Genomic DNA, 18,899 nt, shown 5'->3' with positions numbered 1-18,899 from the left:
TGAGCCACCACAGCGCCCCCTCTAACAAGCTACTCTGTATTTCCCAATAATGTTTAAGGGCTCTGACTCTTCTTTTTTTTTTAAATAAGAGGACAATTTTTTTTTCAGCATTTCACAGAGGAAATAACAGAGCTGGCAAATTGGGATTTCAGCTGCTGGGAGGAGAGAGATGGAAAAAGAAGAGAAAAAAGTCACTGCTTTCTAAGGTAGGAGTCAAGACACAGGCAGAAATGCAAGCCAGAAGGCAGCTGCATTTACAGGGAAAGATAAGGCAGTTCCCAGAGCATGGAGAATGCCCAGACTGTCCAAAGAGTAAGCTTAGGTTTGGATATGGTATAGTGTGGAGAGATGGAAAGAGAAAAAGTTATAGTTTTCTGTGTCAAAACTCAGAAAGTGGGCGGACTTAGCGAGTCTGCAGGCAGCCACATGGAGGGAGAGGCACTGGGGATGCCTGAGTGCATACTTCATTACAGAGATAATTTTCCTCCTATTTTCTTGTCTCATCTTTCATTGCATCAAGTTTCTTCCTGCCTCGTGGTTTTAGGATGGTTTTCTTCACTCGAATGCTCTCCCGGATGTGCTACATCCCAGCTCCAGGGACTGCTCTCTAACAAGCTGTAAACCATGATTTTCTCCGTATCACAGGAAATCTCAGGCTCTACCTGGGAAAGGGAGATGCATGCCGTCTACAGCAGAAGGATATAAGCAATCGCTTAACCAAGCTAAACGGAGTTGGTGTTGGGGGTGACTGACCACCAACCATGCTGCCTGTTAAAAGGTGCCTCCATACTGATAACAAGGACAACTGAATTCAAACTTGAGTTTCAGCAGTAACAACCATGCACCACAGCAATGAGCAATTACTCTTTTGTGATTACTGACCTTTGGGGGGATCATTTATGCAGCCTCCCATGACCAGCAGATTCCATTATATGTCCATCAGTGTGCTGATAATGTATGATTCACTTACCTCTATTAGACCATAGCCTCAAAAAGGTCTGCTTTAATGAAAAAAGTTTTAAATTGGGGCAACCCTTATGTTCCATCAGATTCCCAACTTCCCTTGAGCAGCAGAGTGCATTACAAAGAGCTCAGCTACAACGCAGACACTGACAGAGACGCTCTGGTGGACAGAGTGATAGCAGAAACTTGGCAGATCAACCTCCCCAAGGATCAAATCCAACCCAGTGCCAGACATCTGGCTAACAGTCAGTGAATATTTGTTGAATAAATAAGCAGGTATATTAATTCCCAGGAATTCTTTGAGGACTCTCCAAGGAACTATAGAGAATTTTAAATCCTCTTTCATGAATGATTGGTCCCTACAGGGTTCAGATGTGATGGTCAAATTCATGTGTGCCAACAAGGGGATGGAGCAAGGCCGGGAAAGGCCCACGTCTTTTCCAGCCAGTTGTTCCTATGTTCCTGCACTCACGATTCTCACGGAGACGTTAATGATGGCTATTAACCAGCCCTCTTAAGTGTTTCCTGTCACATCTTTTTCAGTGGTTCAGCCGCTGCAGAAAGGCGAGTAAATAGACAAGAAGCACAAGGGCAGATCTGATCATTTACACATTGGCAATGAGTCCTAAAGCAATTACTCAATCCCTCTGTCTCTGGATGATGCTAAGAAACCAGTAAGCCTGAGAGAACTGGCCCAAAATCGTGCTTTCAATGTAAAACTACTTTGGTGGTTTGAACGAAAAACACTGCCCCTCCCCATCCATAGGATTATACGCCATTCCCCAGTTACGGTTACGGAACCTTTAGGAGGCAGAGTAAGGCTGGAAAAGGTATGTCACTAGCGGTGGGCTTTGTGACTTAACAGTCTCACTAACCATCACACCCCATTCCCTACTTCCTGAGTGCTGATGAAATTCGATGCGTCCACTTCCGGTCTCCCAGGCAGCCCTTGCGGTCTTGCTGCCCCGCCCTTCCCACCATGATGGATCCTATCCCTTGCAGAACTGCAAGCCGAAATAAACCCTCTTCTCATCTAAGTTGCTTTTTTGACAGGATATTCCATCACAGCAACAGAAAAGTGATACAGTTGCTCCCGGAAGTTTCTCTCTTTTTTCCTCTTTCCCTAAGCGTGACCTGGTAGACAGAACGATGCTAAGGCTCATATCACTCTCAGTAACAGCACTCTTTTAGCAGAAGACATTTCTGAGGTAACAGTGGAAGAGGAGGATTTTGCTAGCAAAAGAGCAGACTAAGATAGGAAATGATGGGGTTGGGGATTTAGCTCAGTGGTAGAGCGCTTGCCTAGCAAGCACAAGGCCCTGGGTTCGGTCCCCAGCTCCGAAAAAAAGAAAAAAAAAAAAAAAGATAGGAAATGATTTCTGAACTCTCCCCTCTTCCAGAAAGGCTGCTTTAACTGCGGGTTTCTCAAATCCATGTAAACCGTACAGCTGAACACACAAGGAAGGAGGCGCCACCGCGAACACAGAAAAGCTGAGGAAGAACCAGCACGCTGGTGGGCTGGCGCTGCTGGGAGCACTGGGAGCTTGGCGTCAGTGTCATGGTAGCGCTCAGGTCCTGAAAAAGAGGAAAGGAGAAGGAGCCAAACTCACAGGAGGAACTGGGCCTTTGAACAGCTGTAGCTTTAGCAAAAGGACAATTGGTTAGTCAGCTCGTGTAGCTGCTACAGAACGCCATACCTGTGACTTATAAATGACAGAAATTAGTTCTTATGTCTCTAAAGCTCGGAAATCCAGGATCCTGGTGCTGGTGTGGTCAGGTTCTAGCTGCAGATTTCTCAGGGCTGCTTTTGTCCTTGTGGGCAGAAGGAATTCAAAATGGAAAGCTCTCTGAGGGCTTGGGATAAAACTAACCACATCCGTGAGTGCTTCATCGAAGACCTAACCACCCCTGAAGCCTCTGCCTCAGAACACAGTATTTGGGGTTGTATTTAAATATATAAATTTGAACTCTGGGCAGTGGTGGCACACGCCTTTAATCCCAGCACTTGGGAGGCAGAGGCAGGCAGATCTCCCAAGTTTGAGGCCAGCCTGAAGTTCCAGGACAACCAGAGCTTCACAGAGAAACTATGGCTCATAGATAGATAGATAGATAGATAGATAGATAGATAGATAGATAGATAGATAGATAGATAGATAGATAGATAGATAGATAGATGATACATACATACATACATACATACATTGATAGATACATAGGTAGGTACATATATACACAGATAATGTACTGGCTGGTTTTTTTGTGTCAACTGGACACGAGCTGAAGTTATCACACAGAAAGGAGCCTCCCTTGAGGAAATACCTCCATGAGACCCAGCTGTAAGGCATTTTCTCAATTAGTGATCAAGGTGGGAGGGCCCAGCCCCTTGTTGGTGGTGCCATCCGTGGGCTGCTTGGGTTCTATGAGAGCAAGCTGAGCAAGCCAGGGGAAGCAAGCCAGTGAGTAACATTCCTCCATGGCCTCTGCGTCAGCTCCTGCTTCCTGACCTGCTTGAGTTCCAGTCCTGACTTCCTTTGGTGATGAACAGCAATGTGGAAGTGTAAGCTGAATAAAATCTTTCCTCCCCAACTTGCTTCTTGGTCATGATGTTTTGTGCAGGAATAGAAACCCTGACTAAGACAGACAGACAGACAAACAGATACAAAGTTGAGAGATGAAACAAAAAAAAGCCTTCGGTCTAACTGGCAGACCTGTCCACTCATCCACACATCGAGGAGCTAAGGAGGAGGCTTCTGTGTCCCTCTTTTATTTATGTGTACCAGTGTGTGCATACATGTGGAGCGGTACACATGGAGGCCAGAGGACAACTTCCAGTGTCATCCTCGGGGTCCTGGCGGTCAAACTGAGGTACTTGAGAGACAAGCACTTGGCCCACTGAGCTGTTCCCCCAGCCCTTTACAAGAACACCCTTCGGAAGTAAACAACCTTGGCTCCTGAAGCATGTCTTCAGTTGTTGTTTTTGTTTTGTTTTTATCTTTTATTCTTAGGTTTGCTGTCCTACCATTTTAACACACAGCCATAAGGTTCTACTTAAATTGCTTCTGACCCTATTTTGCCTATAAGTCTTTTTTGTTCTTTCTTGTTCTTAATGTTTAAATCCCCAAATGTAAGACAAAATTTTTTTAAATAACTATTTAGGACAAGAGGCTGTGCTTGGTGTTCTTAGAGAAGAAGAAATAACTGGCATAGACCATAGACCCGTGTACGTGCTTACATATATACATGCATATAAGCACATATGCAAGCATACGTTCACACACATACATCCCTACATATATGTAAACACATTTACATGCATACATACATGTACACACATACATACATACATATATACACACATATACACACATACATACACCATGCTGGATAGTTTTGTGTTAATGTCACAAAAGCTGAAGTCATCTGAGAAGAGGAAAATCTCAATTAAGAAAATGTCCTCATAAGACCAGGCTGTAAGCAAACGGTAGAACATTTTCTTAATTGATGATTGGTCTGGAATGGCCCAGCCCTTTGTAGGTGATACCATCCCTGGACTGCTGGTTCTGGGTTGTATAAGAAAGCAGGCTGAACCAGCATAGGAAGCAAGGCAGTAAGTAACACCCCTCCCTGGCCTCTGCATCAGCTCCTGCCTCCAGGTTCCCACCCCAACTTCCTTCAGTGATGAGCAGTGATGTGGAAGTGTAAGCCAAATAAACCCTTTTCTCCCCAGCATGCTTTTTGGTCATGGTGGTTCATCACAGCAATAGAAACCCTAAGACATACACACACATACACACACACACACAACTGGGGATGGAACTCCAGGCTTTGTGCACTGGGCAAGCGCCCCACCACTGAGCTCTACTCCAGTCTTAGGCTACACTATGTAGCCCATACAATCTAAGAAAGTAAATGACATCTCAAGAAGTGATGATATGACCAAAGGCCCAGGATGCACCTGTGGCACGGTGTATCTGGGACGGAGCAAAGTACAAATGAAATTTGGAATGGCTGGCCAATAATTAAAAGAAAGTGTAACTAACGAGTACAGTAACTTAGCTACTCTTTTCCTACTAGTGGTTCGTGAAGGAGTTAACATTGCTATTTCAGCACACGTTGGTTTCCAGCACTCTGCTTTACCCTTCACATCTTGAGTTCCGTGGGATTTCCTTTCTTATGCCCTTTTGCTTGTTTACTATTTTAATCATTAATTATTTTCCACAGTTTTGCTGCTAACCTTTGTAGGATGTCAGCAGGCTTGGACAAAAATCAAAGTGAGCCTCTCCTTGGATGAAATCTTTACACAGTGGGCAAATCCCCATCAAGCGTCTCTCTATTGAGAGGGACATGATCAGAGTCATTCTGAGGAAGAGGCAGCCGCTCATAGAATAGGATTATTTTAAATTTTGAGCCCAGGAGTGGGCTGTGGTTCCTATAGGAGTGCACTTATGCAAACGCCCAGAGAAAAGTGCCAGGTCCCCTGGAACTGCAGTTACAGGCAGTTGTGAGATGCTTAACATGGCAGTTGTGGGAAGTGAACTTGGGTCCTCTGTCAGAGTGGTGTATGTTCTTAACTGTGGAGCCTTCTCTTCGGCCCTGTGCGTAGCCTCTTATTTTTAATGCTGATGACTGTGAGATGCAGATCAAGAAATAGCACCCCAGCTATCAAGACGGTCAGGAGAGCGAACACTTAACATAGATTCACCGGATTAACTTCTCCAGCAACGCTAAAATAAAATCTGCAAATTAGATGCGTTCTCTAGACCGTACCTCGCCTCTTATGTTCCTGTGAATGTGATCAGTTTGGTAACTGTTAATAGGGTCAAGTTTAGTTCAGCCCAGTCTTTTCTAATTGTTTTCAGACTTTAAATAAAAGCGATGGTCCAAGGGGAAACCATTTTTTTTATTTTTTTAAGATTTTATGGGCTGGAGAGATGGCTCAGCGGTTAAGAGCACTGACTGCTCTTCCAGAGGTCCTGAGTTCAATTCCCAGCAACCACATGGTGGCTCATAACCATCTGTAATGAGATCTGATGCCCTCTTCTGGTGTGTCTGAAGATAGTGACAGTGCATATACGTTAAATAAATAAATCTTAAAAAAAAAAAAAAGATTTTATTGTACATGTTTGAGTGTTTGCCAGCGTGTGTATGCTGGTGCCCACAGTTCAGAAGAGGGGGTCGGATCCCGAGAACCTAGAGTTACCAGTGTTTAGGAGTCACCAACATCAGTGCTGGGGACCAATCCTCTCTGCAAAAGCAGCCAGTGCCCTTAACCACTGGGCTCCCTCTCCAGGCCCGGAAGAGGTGTTTCTAAGAATGCACAGTGAGTACAATATCATTCTTTGGAAGTTCCAAGGACCTTGGTCTCATTAGAAAGAGGCCAGCAGGGCAGGACAGCGGGAGTAAGGGCCTCCAGAAGGGTAGCCCTCCATAAAAGTAGCAAGAAATCAGCACAACTTAACGGAACTCACTACCTCAGAACTCTAGAGGCCAGGAGAAGGTTTACAACAACTCATCAAAAAACGAAGTTATAAACACATGCACATCCCACTACAGAGCCCTAAACTACAGGAAGCAAAGAATGAAGAGGGGAAGAGAACAGGTATAAAGGGAAAATACACTAATTATCAATAATTTTGAAGAGCTCAAATTCCACTTTCAGTAATAGGTGAAACAGCCATCAGATCTTCAGGAGGTTTGAACAATTGGAAGTGAAAAGGAATCCTTAAAAGCCTATAATAACGGTAACACACTCAGAGCTCTCCAACCACAGGAGAAAAATGCCCAGGCATCTGGAGCACATGAGGAACTTCTCCAGGAAGGGCGTTGCACCAGACCATCAATCTCATCTTTAGAAGTTTGCTTTCTGGGGTTGGGGATTTAGCTCAGTGGTAGAGCGCTTGCCTAGGAAGCGCAAGGCCCTGGGTTCGGTCCCCAGCTCCGAAAAAAAAAGAACCAAAAAAAAAAAAAAAAAGTTTGCTTTCTGAGCACAGCGCAATGGTGTTAGGGTCTATTAGAGGAGAAAATGTGACAGAGTCACAAAACTGTCAAAATTAAATGAAGTATTCTTTAAAAAAAATAATTAGAAAAAGAAATTAAGGAATAAACTTGAAAACACTTTTAGAGATATAAAAATGTCAATAAAAGGGTAAGGCCATACATTAATTTTACTTTTATGAATTTTTATTACATCTTTAGTTTTTTGCACATGCATGTGTATGTGCACGGGCACCTACATGCCATAGAGTGCATGGAGAGGACAAAGGGCAACCTGTGGGTATCTACTCCATCCCGCCACCACTCTCTTCCCAGGATCATACTCCGTTTGGTTTGATTGGTTTGGATGGTTTGGTTCTGAGGCACGTCCTATGTTGAGGCCCTGATTTTATTATTTTTAAATCAGCTGCTTTCGAAGTGGTTTTTTTTTTTTAAGCTCTTTTTTTTTTTCTTCCAGAGAATTTTCAGTTCATATTAACCCTGGTGTTTTTATTTTCAAATAGCAATGATACAGGGTAACAGTGATGCTGTGGTAGCACTAAGTGGAAAGGAGCTTACTCATTCCTTTGACAGCCCAATGGAAACAAGGCATTGGTAGAGAGATAACTCAAGCCACGTAACAAAGAGGAAACACAAGAAATCCCCAAAGTTCAACCTTCTACCCTCTGTTCTACTGCCAGTGCCTTCCTCTGGCCAAACCCAAGGCAAAACAGCAATGAAGGCCATCTACTTCTGCAATAAGGCATCTCCATGCCTGCCCAGGGACCCAGCAACAGCAGACATCATCAGTAGCTGCCAAGATGTGACACATTACTGCTGCTGTTGCCGGGGTAGTCGTGTATCCTCTCCTTGCGCATGCGCTACAGCCCTTTTAAAAGGCAAATCCCTCCTCTCCCCACTCTCTTTCCCCTCCACCCTCACCCAGAGGCAGTCCCTGTATACCCCTCTCCTCAATAAAACTCCCACGTGAGATCTGTCGTGACTCTGTTGCGTCCATCCCTTCGATCATAACAATAACCTTCCTGGGCACCAAGGATGAATGGACGGAGGCACGAGTGGAAAAAATCCAGTGCGGCGTCTTGAATAGGAATGGCCCCCACAGACTCGTCTTTGAATGCTTAGGGACTAGAATAGGAACTGTAACCTTGTTGGAGTAGGTGTGGCCTTGTTGGAGGAGGTGTGGCCTTGTTGGAGGAGGTGTGGCCTTGTTGAGGAGGTGTGGCCTGGGAGGAGGTATGGCCTTGTTGGAGGAGGTGTGGCCTTGTTGGAGAAGGTGTGGCCTTGTTGGAGGAGGTGTGGCCTTGTTGGAGGAGGTGTGGCCTTGTTGGAGGAGGTGTGGCCTTGTTGGAGGAGGTGTGGCCTTGTTGGAGGAGGTGTGTCATTGGAGGTGGGCTTTGAGGTTTCAAATGCTCAAGCCAGGCCCAGTGCCACTCTCTTCCGGCTGCCTGCTGATCCAGAGGTAGAACTCTTGGCTCCTTCTCCGTACCATGTCTGCCTGTATCCCCACACTTCCCACCATGATGATATGCACTAAATCTCTGAACCCTGTAAGCCAGCCCCCACTAAATGTTTTCCTTTATGAGACTTGCCGTGGTCGTGGTGTCCCTTTAGAGAAATAGGACATTGACTAGGAGAACTGGTATTCCCTCTCATGTTATTTTGCTTGAGATTTAAGTAGGGGAGCAGGCGTGGTGCACACACCTATTTAATACTGGCACTCTGGAGGCAGAAGGGCAGAGCAGGTATCAGATCTTTTTGTGAGTTTGAGACCAGACTGCACTACCTAGTGAAACCCTGTCACTAAATAAATAAAGTAAGTATTGGGGTCCAAGAGTCACCCACAAACCACATTAACACCATCTCAGCCAGACAGGGATTTGGTTTATGGGATGTACACCCTAAGACAGACTGATCAGGACCATAACTCAGAATTATCTGAGGCTACGACCCTGAACACCTTTTCTTCAGCTCATAAAGGAAACACACACACACACACACACACACACACACACACACACACACACCACATACCCATACCCAAGTGCAGGAAGTGTTGCCCAGAGGTCAGCTCCAACTCAAGCCATTTTAGACATAACAACAGTTCATATTGAACTTTAACTTGATGGGCCCTATGTGTAGCTTTGTGGAATTTCTTAAGACTAACAAACCTGGGGGCTGGGGTGAGGGCTCAACGGTTAAAAGCACTGTCTGCTCTTCCAGAGGTCCTGAGATTCAATTCCCAGCAACCACATGGTGGCTCCCAACCATCTGTAATGAGATCTGATGCCCTCATCTGAAAACAGCTACAGTGCACTCATATAAATATAGTAAATAAATCTTTAAAAGAAAAGATTAACGGGGCTGGGGATTTAGCTCAGTGGTAGAGTGCTTACCTAGGAAGCACAAGGCCCTGGGTTCGGTCCCCAGCTCTGAAAAATAGAACCAAAAAAAAAAAAAAAGATTAACAAACCTCAGAACATTCAGAACATAACAGGGTGTGGTCAGCATGACCCTGCTCTGAATCAAGTTTTGTTTTGTTTTTTCCTGTGTCAGTGACTGGCAGGCATATTACAGCAACAATATGAAATAGCTGGCGGGCCTGGAACAAGTGGCGACAGCTATGTTGTAGGCGGGGGCGGATCTCAACATAAGAAAGTCAGAGTAAAGCTCCCATCGCCTCGTGCAGAACTGGTTCTCACTCTCCAGGAAGGGGCACAGCGGCGTCACTGAGACATTCAAGAGAATGCACAAGAAACAGCACCTGGTTGCCAGGGGTGATGGACACTGGGATCTCTTTTAGTCTTATTTTTCATCTGTTATGACCCCAAATAATTGACTTCCACACACAGATGGACATGAAATGAGACGTACGACCAACTGGAACTTGGTCATGGGGAGTGTCTATCCAGGAGGGTTCAAAATCCAGCAAAAGACAATCGCTTCTCTCCCCAGGGTGACACCTTGTAAGTGAGGATGGGTGAGAGCTCAAGCACCTTGCTAATCCCAAGGACACACACTTCCAATCCTCTCTGCTGAAGGGATTGAAGTCATAGGAGACAGAGAAGACTCCATTTCCTGTGCAAGTCCCCTTTCAGCCATATTACAGGATAATATAAGCACAATACTGGTCCAGGGGCCACAGCCAGCGGCTGCCCCAGCACCTAGGCACACAGCCTATAAGAGACTACGGTCTTTCTTCTGGTGGTACCGTGGAGTCAAGGACAGCACAGATACTATCTGGAAAGTTAAATAAGCTCTGCTAGTAATTTCCAGAACTTGCCAGTTTGCGCAGGTAGGAACGGGCTGCATTCACTGTAATTAAGTCACTTTCCTTCGTACTTTAACTTGTAGACTCGGAGGCTCTTACTGCAGAGGAGAATCTTAGAGATAATAAGTGCCAACATTTGAGTGGTGGTTATTAAAGACCAGGTTTCGTATGGAGTAATTACCCAGCATGCCCCTTTTGCTGATAAGAAACTTTAGCTCATGGTAGTTAAACTAATGTATCCAAGGTTACTCAGCCAATAGGTGTTTGATTCATTATCAAAAAGAGAACTCTTGCTTTTATCGCTCTGCCCTGCTTCCCTGAAGCAAGTTAAGCAACATGAACTCTGTTTTAGGAGAAACCAGGACGGAGAAAGGGAGAGCTGTCGGCTGCCATTCAACTGAGAAGCTGGGGTGAAGTGGTGTACTGCCCTTTCTATCACTCAGTGGAGAAGAGAGAATTTTGTTATCTGCCATTGCCTGCCTCTCCTATAAGGGAAACCAGCATGTTGAGAGCAGGAGAGAGACCCCTGACCGAGGACTTGTTTTGCCAAGTCTATGATCTGAAGATCTCCCCCTTAGCATCTCCAAATACGTGGCAGCGAAAGTGACTTACATATCTCCCCATGTACTTCGGTGCTGGAGGGTACCGTCCACCAAAGTGAGAACAGGCACCATCAGGAACAGTATGCAAATTGGGATGTGAGGAAAACTCATTTGATTCACCATCTGTCTGCCTGTTTAATTACTTAGCCATAAATTAGCACTTTTTACTAGCTATATTCTGCAAATGTGATCAATTCCCTGACTTTAATGTCAGACCAGGAATAATTTGGGGCTTTCAAGTGTTTAGCCTTTTAATTTACATTCCCATACTAAAATATAAATTAGCTGTTGAAATCCGCCCAATTGCAACATTGGGGGATTTCTTCTTCGGTTTATTTTGTTGTGAATGACATTTCTTTGATTGGATCATTGATGAGTTTTGGTTTTTTTTTTTTTAAATGTTTCCCCCACCCCTAAAGGGCAAGAAAAGAAATTGCTTACAACATTCGAAGGACGTCATTAGGAAACACGTCAGAAAGCTTAAACTCAGGGCCCTGAAAACATGGAGCCTATTATCCTGCCGGCAACACCTCAACCTGACTTTTCCATCCTAACCCCACTAGATTTTAATCAACTTCCTAGCCCTCCCTTGCCATACTCCCTGGCATATGCTAGTCTGTTGGTGAAATCCTCCCATTTTTACTGAGAACCACGTGCCAAACCGCTATCCAGGCCCAACAGAGGAATACAGAAGACAAGATCACTTCTGAGACTCTAACAATAGCAGAGATGAGGCAGGAGGCAGAAGGCAGGCACATTAGGAGACACATGGCATTGTGGGAGTGTGTGTGCTAGTGGCAGCATCTGACATTCTGCTTCCCTTCATTCAAACATGGCTCCAATATCATCATAGAAGATTATGCACCCAGCACCCATCCACAAGAGGATCAATATCAATTGAATCCAACCGTGTCAACTGGTTCCCTGGAGTCTCAGATATTTTCCAATTACAGGTAGCCATGGAATGCTACCCTAGCTACTAAGCATAATGGGACAGCCCCATAATTCCAGGAAAGATTCTTCTGTGTGTGAGCTGGGGATGCCTCCTTCATTCTCTCTTTTGTAAATGCATGCATAGGGCTGGAGAGATGGCTCAGAGGTTAAGAGCACCAACTGCTCTTCCAGAGGTCCTGAGTTCAATTCCCAGCAAACACATGGTGGCTCACAATATTCTGTTATGGGATCTGATGCCCTCTTCTGGTCTGTCTGAAGACAGCTACAGTGTACTTATATATAATAAATAAATTTTTTTCCTTTTTTTCTGGAGCTGGGGACTGAACCCAGGGCCTCGCGCTTGCTAGGCAAGCGCTCTACTACTGAGCTAAATCCCCAACCCCATAAATCTTTAAAAGAAATAATTGCACACATAATATTTTGAGTGAAGCCATCTTGAGATAGTGAACAATAAAAAATTACAAGGATGCCAGTCCTTAAATCTTTGAGTGACTGAATTAATTCCAGACGCCACCTACCTTTGGACATTTTTTTACTGTGTGAGGAAAAATAAATCTGTTACATGCAACTGAAACCATTCCTGGGATGTATCTCCATATATATATATATATATATATATATATATATATATATAACATCCTTAGCATATATATTATATACAATATTCCAAGAATATATATATGTGAATTACAAAACATATTTAGCTACAAAAGTGCTAAAAATACACCCACACCCATAAAGGGGGGAAAGTTGCTAGAAAGCTAAGCTTGAGTTCCAGGCCTGCTTTTCAACTGAGCCTCAAAAGACCCAGTGTCTAATTTCAGTTCCTCAGTTGGGCACTGACTCACAGCCCACTAAGACATTATGCTCGGAAGTGTGGCCTCTGGGCTGGAACAAATGCAAGGCAGCGAGAGACATGCTGCTGTCTTTTAATGATTTACTCAGCCAGCTCTGGGAGGAAGGGTAGACCCTGAGCATCTGAACGGCTTAATGGCTCCAAACGCCACACCAACAAGGTGCTAAGAGGTTGCTCAGTCTCCTGCAGAAGGAATTCCTGGGTTGGCGTATGTGAGATCAGCTGAGAAATCTTACCGAGTGCCGTAGCGTAGTCCGGAGAAGGAAGAAGAGTTGGACCTGAAGCAGTTGACACATAGCCCTATTGAGATGCTCAGAGTAATTTCTTTTTTCTGGAAAAATCCAAGCCCTCACAGTTATACAGAATTGTTAGAGACTCTGGATAACCAAGTTGTATTTTTCAACAGTAACGGGTGCTTATACTTTCCCATCTGCTTACAGCAAAATAAAGACAATGGGTATAAAACTAAACATCGAGGCCAGGGAGGTATGATTTTAATTACAAAAAATAATCTATTTCAATATGGCCAACTGGTGTTTTCCAAGAGTGTCAAGATCACTCCACAGGAAAAGAATTACTAACCTTGCTTTTTTTGCTTCTGTACCTCTGCTTCTGACTAACTGTTCCTGTTACCTGAAATGTGTTGACCCAGAATATGGTTCTGTGCTTAAAAGCTTACCCTGAGAAAGGCTCTGGACTACCCTGGGATCCTGAACACACAGTGTAATCACTGCTCATATAAACTTTCTGCTGCTCATGTCCACTTAGCCTTCACTGGTGGATGCCCTACAACAAACAACAAAGAACTCAGTCTTTTTCAAATGAGTGCACCACGGAACAGACACCTGTCCAAAGGAGCAACATGAATAGCCACAGAGCCCACAAAAAGATGGCAATATTATTGTTATTCAGGCAATAGATATTAAAACCATAGTGGAATGTCACTTCACATGCACTAAGATGGCCACAATTTTTCTAAAGTGTAAATTAACAAGGGGAACACATTGAAATGAATGTCACAGGCCTTGGTAGGATGGGGCAACTCTTCAACATGGCCCCTCCATGCAATGAAGAGGTGTAGGAAATGCAAGACGCATGAAGCTGCTGACATAGCATGGCGCACTATCTCTGTTGCTTAATTTTTGTCAACTTGATACAAGCTAGAGTTGTCTGGTAAGAGACCTCACTTAAGAAAACATCTCTAGGATTGGAGAGATGACTCGAGAGGGGTTAAGAGCACTGACTGCTCTTTCTGAGGTCTTGAGTTCAATTCCCAGCAACCACATGGTGGCTCACAACCATCTGTAATGGGGTCTGATGCCCTATTCTGGTGTGTCTCAAGACAACTAATGTGTATTCAAGTGAAATAAAATAAATAAATCTTTAAACAGGGGGAAAAAAGAAAAAAAATACCTCCATCAGATTGGCCTGTAGGCAAGTCTATGGGCAGGTTTTCATGATTGATAATTAGTGTGGGAGGGCTTAGCCCACTGTGGGCAGCGCTATCCCCAAAGCTATCTCCAGTGGCTATGGACTGTATAAGAAAGCAGGCTGAGTAAGACATGGAGAGAAAGCCAGTAAGCAGCCTTTCTCAATAGCATCTGCTTCAGTTCCAGCTACTCCTAGTTTCCCTCAGTGATGAACTACAAAGTGTAAGATTCCTCCCCAAGTTGCTTTAGTCATGGTATTTTATCACAATCACAGAGAAGCAAACTAAGACACAGTGTTACAGAAGCGTTTCAAAAAAACAAATAATAGTGCTCTCTAAAATAATGATTAACAAGGGAAAGACAGGATGTGACGCCCACGGTTGGCCAAAGTGTATGGCTATGAATAGATTCCATAAAGTAGGATGGGATATCCACATATAACCCTGCTGATAGACTCATTTGCTCAAAGAAAGTAGGACAGCCTGTTTCTTAGTCAGGGTTTCTATTCCTGCACAAAACATCATGACCAAGAAGCAAGCTGGGGAGGAAAGGGTTTATTCAGCTCACACTTCCACATTGCTGTTCATCACCAAAGGAAGTCAGGACTGGAACTCAAGCAGGTCAGGAAGCAGGAGTTGATGCAAAGGCCATGGAGGGATGCTGCTTGCTGGCTTGCTTTCCCTGGCTTGCTCAGTTTGCCCTCTTATAGAACCCAAGACTACCAGCCCAGGGATGGCACCACCCACAAGGGTCCCTCCCGCCTTGATCACTAATTGAGAAAATGCCTTACAGCTGGGTCTCATGGAGGAATTTCCTTAAGGGAGGCTCCTTTCTCTGTGATAACTCCAGCTTGTGTCAAGTTGACACACAAAATCAGCCAGGACAGCCTGCAATCCACACTTTGCAGGGAAAGGATCTGTTGTTTCTGCATCCCTTGCTGCTACATATGTCTCCTTCCTTGATGCTTCTGGCTCATAGCTAAGGCTTCCAGTTCCCTTTCTTTTCTGACTACTCTACAGCTCAGGACTTCATCACTCACTGGTCGAGAGCAGTTTGTACAGCAGACAGTGAGGCCTCAAGCTCATAGAAGGAATGCATAGCCCCAATCAGCAAGTGACTTAAGCAAGATTCTGTGTTGCTGCCCAGGAAAATCCCACATTCATCCCTGCTACTTCTAAACCCATCTTCTTCCTGGCCTCTGGCTTCCTACCAAGCTGTTGGGCATCTTCTTCTTATGAAATAAGCCTCTTCCACCTCTCTTGAAGCTTCCAGAAATTCCAAGATTCCTGCTACTTGGTTTTGCATAAAGCGTAATACCATCTTTGCTCACAACCAAAATTTACCTACTGTGGTGTTTCCATAAGTCAAAATAACAGCTGGGGCCTTTTTCTTCCTTATGGACAAGCTGTATTCTTTCCAGACAATGGTTCCTAATGCTGTGATCTAAAAAGCTAATACTATAAGTACTCATCTAAAACACAGACCCCAGCCTGGTGCTACTGGACTCAACTGAGGCTATCTGGCATCTTCTCCAGCCAGCGACTCTAGAGAACTGTGAGAGCCACTTGGCTGACAGGCACATTACTCAACTTGCAAATAGTTCTCTTTCTGTTACAGCTGACTTGATACCCAGTGTGCTCTACATAAACGTATCTTTTGCTCCATTCTACCTACCCCTTCTGCTTATATTTACTCTGTTATTTCCAAGTCACATCTCTGGTGGTGGTTTTTCTTTTAAAATTTGCTTGTTTTGGGTGTGCTTGTTTGTTTCTAGCCTCAAATTAAACAGCTAGCCAAGGTTGACCTTGAGTAGTCTGGTTTCCCTGCCTCCACTTCCCAAGGGCTGGGATTGCAGGTACCAACTGAGGGCTTCATGCATGCCAGGCAAGCACACGGCTGACAGGGCTACCCCCTCAGTTCTTTCAACAGTGTTTGCACACAACCTTCCAGAGGGATAAGCCACATACGTATGTATGTTCTGATGAAATGACTATGCCTCTGTGGAGATTAGAAAGGGGACCACCCACTTGCTATGAGGATGCAGCCCAACACACAAGGAGACACATACAGAACAGGAATAGGTTTATCTGGGAAATGTTGTCCATCAGGAATTTGAGTGTCCCTGCCTTTGATATGCCAGGCCCCAGACTGCAACTCTCAGATCTGTTCTATCCAGAGGAAATGGGGCAGCTGGTACCTACTCTTATAGCTCAACGTCTCCATCCAGGCAGCTGCAACCAGATTGCCTTCTTGGTTACTGTTAAAGTTTAAAACAAAAAACTAAGGGTTGGGGATTTAGCTCAGTGGTAGAGCACTTGGGTTTGGTCCTCAGCTCTGAAAAAAAAAAAAAAAAAAAAAACGATTGTGACACTTGGTAAAATAGTGAGGAAAACTTAGGAATGTTGCAAGCCTGGCACATAGGAGAGGGACATCAAGTTCAACTCCAAATAGGACAGATAGTGAGAACTTAAAGCCAGCTCACAAAGGCAGAGGTCAGTGGATGGGGATCTGCCAAGAGAAGACATTATTAGAGGTCAGGAGTCTACGCAAACTGCTCTTGGACCAGTGAGTGATGAAGTCCTGAGCTGTAGTCAGAACAGAAAGGGAAATGGAAGCCTTAGCTATGAGCCAGAAGCAGCAAGGAAGGAGACATATGTAGCAGCAAGGGATGCAGAAACAACAGATCCTTTCCCTGCAAAGTGTGGATTGCAGACTGTCCTGACTGATTTTGACTGTTAACTTGACACAGGCTGGAGTTATCACAGAGAAAGGAGCCTCCCTTGAGGAAATTCCTCCATGAGATCCAGCTGTAAGGCATTTTCTCAATTAGTGATCAAGGCGGGAGGGACCCTTGTGGGTGGTGCCATCCCTGGGCTGGTAGTCTTGGGTTCTATAAGAGGGCAAACTGAGCAAGCCAGTAAGTAACATCCTTCCATGGCCTCTGCATCAGCTCCTGCTTCCTGTCCTACTTGAGTTCCAGTCCTGACTTCCTTTGGTGATGAACGGCAATGTGGAAGTGTAAGTTGAATAAAACCTTTCCTCTCCAACTTGCTTCTTGGTCATGATGTTTTGTGCAGGAATAGAAACCCTGATGAAGACACCGGCTTCTACTTTCTTTGAGCAAATGAGTCTATCAGCAGGGTTATATGTGGATATCCCATCCCACTTTATGGAATCTATTCATAGCCATACACTTTGGCCAACCGTGGGCGTCACATCCTGTTTTTCTCCTGTCAATCATTGTTTTAGAGCATGTTTCTGAAGGATGGTCAAGCTCATAAAATGTGAAGACTGGGAGACGCCTTCTCCTGCAACTGAGGCAGGTAGGACTGGCAAGAACAGAGAGTCAAGGCCACAGGCTGGTTGAGAAAACAAGCAAAACACATGTCTGTAAACACCATCACACTCTGATCTGCTGGGAGTGAAGAGAGGGGTGGGAGGGCAGGAGAGAGAAGAGATTCCCTTCAGTCCAGGATGTCCTTTGCGCATGCACACATCTTTAGGATGTTTTAATATACATCTTGGGATGTGTTGGTTTAATTTCATAAACCAGACATAGGGATTCGACCTGCGCTGCCTTCCTTTGGCCCAAGACAGCGACCTCAGAAAGGAAAGGCTGCTTTTGGCTCACACTTTCAGTGCACGCTTGTTCGGTCCTGCTAACCTTGCACTGTGGGGTGAGAGAGTGTTCAGTGGAGTAGCCAGTGCAGAGGGAACAGAGTGAGAAGGACAGGAACGGGGTGGGACCCAACTTCCCCTTCAAGAGCACAGGCCAACCGCTCGGTTTCCTCCAACAATTAGCTAATATGACCTTGATAGAGAGTCAGAAAACAGCCCTCAGATCGTTTTGTTCTTTAATAGTTCCATGCATGTGTATTACGTATTTTGGTCATTTTTGGCTCTTATAACCTCGCTCGCTGCCTCCATCTTCCCATGATCCTCTTCTCCCCAATCAGTCCCTCTCCCATCTTCACATCACCTTCTGTCTGTGTATTTCTTTTGTTTTGTCTTCCTGACCCACTGAGTTTAACTTAGGGTTTGCTTGAATGAGTTGAGGGTGATTGACTGGAGCGTGGGAAGATTCACAGTGACTACAACACTGAAGAAAATAACTCCCCTTCCTCTAGCAACCATCACCTGCCAATCGCCAGCTCCTGGCGCCTTCCCAGGCCCCAGCTTACGAGGCCTTGTGCAGATCGCTATGACTTCACAAAGGCACTGGCCACGCCCTGTGCAGAAGATAGTGTTTACGCTCCTGATGTCCCCAGCTCTTCATCTTCCTTCCTCCTCCCTTTCCACCATGTCCCCTGAGCCTTGGAAAGGGGCGATATGGACGTCCCCCTATGACTGAGCGCTCAATGCTCACTTATTCTCAGCGCTTCAACTGAGTAGGCTTCCACAGCTCACTGTGGTCCACCGCAAACAGCTGCTTCCTTAGCCAGTGCTGAGAGCAGCACTGATCTATATTATAAACATAAATATTTAGTAGGCAGCGGACACCCATATCCACCTAGCAAAGTAAAACTAAATTCCACTGACCAGGTTTATGGGAACCAGTCGTAATTTTCCTACTGCGGGGTGGGCTTCGAACTCAATCAGAAAGCAGCTAGTTATCCTCCTATCAGTCCCGCCACCATTGCACCTGAGCTCGCATCATGCCTGGCAGGTTGATATCAAGCCCCTGCAGTCACAACCGGATAAGACCATGGATGACTCTTCTCCGCCAGCAGCCGGCCTGGCACCTTCTGGCTCCATGAAAATGGGCTAGCAGACACCTTGAAATTCTGATCCCGGTCTCTGCCTGTTCTCGTAGAAACTTAATGAGAGGGAAA

General features: G+C 45.1%; 1 long non-coding RNA gene across 1 annotated transcript; it reads right to left on the bottom strand.

Annotated features, from left to right (window-relative positions):
• Positions 1–2,336: 2,336 nt before the first annotated feature.
• LOC134480972 (uncharacterized) lies at positions 2,337–18,899 on the bottom strand. Its single transcript, XR_015633016.1, has 2 exons — positions 18,607–18,899; positions 2,337–2,538 (listed from the first exon to the last, which is right to left on the bottom strand). It is a non-coding gene; the product is annotated as an uncharacterized LOC134480972 (long non-coding RNA).

Source organism: Rattus norvegicus, chromosome 11, assembly GCF_021556685.1.
Source record: "Rattus norvegicus strain SHRSP/BbbUtx chromosome 11, alternate assembly SHRSP_T2T, whole genome shotgun sequence".
NCBI classification, from domain to species: Eukaryota; Metazoa; Chordata; class Mammalia; order Rodentia; family Muridae; genus Rattus; species Rattus norvegicus.
This window is presented reverse-complemented; position numbering and strand designations above follow the sequence as displayed.